This window comes from Mus pahari, chromosome 23 (genome assembly GCF_900095145.1).
Source record: "Mus pahari chromosome 23, PAHARI_EIJ_v1.1, whole genome shotgun sequence".
NCBI classification, from domain to species: domain Eukaryota; kingdom Metazoa; phylum Chordata; class Mammalia; order Rodentia; family Muridae; genus Mus; species Mus pahari.
Genome location: NC_034612.1, coordinates 8,089,034 through 8,090,232, shown reverse-complemented (window position 1 = coordinate 8,090,232; position 1,199 = coordinate 8,089,034).

The following is a 1,199-nucleotide window of genomic DNA, read 5'->3' as shown; positions in this document are numbered from 1 at the left end:
CTGTTGTTGCCCCGTGTCATGGAGATTCTGAAGTTTGGATCTGTGGGACTGGCCTCTTTGTGCACTCCGGCAGTTCATCGATGACGGTAGATGTTGGGGTGAGCCAACTCAAAGCTCTGGATCTGGGCTCTAGAAGTAGCTGAGCTGTTCAGTCAGTCCACTGGCTCTCCTGCTTAGAGCCGACTTACCAGCAATCCCTGCAAATTCGGGCCCAGCTCTACCTTGCTACCCAGGGGAGATGTAGGGCCCACTTTCTGGAGTGTTGCAGCTGGCGAGGGACAGAACCAGTTCTCCCACTTTTATGACCCTGGGGCCATAGGTGGCAAGGGGTGAGGGTGGGAGAGGAGAGCACCTCTCCCTCACCCAAGTTGCCACACCACAAAAAAAAGTTGCTGGAGCCGGGCAGTGGTGGCACATGCCTTTAATCCCAGCACTTGGGAGGCAGAGGCAGGTGGATTTCTGAGTTCGAGGCCAGCCTGGTCTACATACAAAGTGAGTTCCAGAACAGCCAGGGCTATACAGAGAAACCCTGTCTTGAAAAACCAAAGGGGGGAGGGTAAATGCTGGGTCAGCTCCCCCGTGCTCACACTCTCAGGGCTAGTTCACCTGCGCCCCGGCTATCAGGGTCAGCTCCACTGTGCTCCCTAGGTGAGGTGTGGGGGCCTACTCTCCTGAGAGCTGTAGCAGGTGAGGGGCAGGGACAGCTCTCCTCAGGTGATGAGAGGAAAAGGAGGAGAGGGGATCGGTCCCTTATCCATGCTACCACAAGGAAGATAGTGTGTCGGGGCTTCCTCTCCTACGCTCACACCCTCAGGCCAGCTCACCCGCAACTCCCGCAGTGTATGGGCTCTCCCAAGCACTGCAGCTGGCTAAGGGCAGGGTCAGCGCCCCTACTCCCAGACCCCCCTTAGAGGGCCAGCACTGCCATGATCAGGTGGGGCCAGTTCTGCACAGCCCTCAGACATCAGCATGTCAGACCAGGCCTGGCCATTGGTGGTAGCAGACCCCTGCACCTGCAGGGCCACGGACCCAGACATGGTTCCTGGTGGCAGCACAGGCCAGGATCCCACCATGGTCCCAGGTGGTACATCACCGGCTACTCCCATCAGACTGGTCCTCGCTACCCTGAAGTTTCCAGTTCAGCCTCTCTTCCTTATGCCCGCATCCTCCTCCTCCTCCTCCTCCTCCTCCTCCTCCTC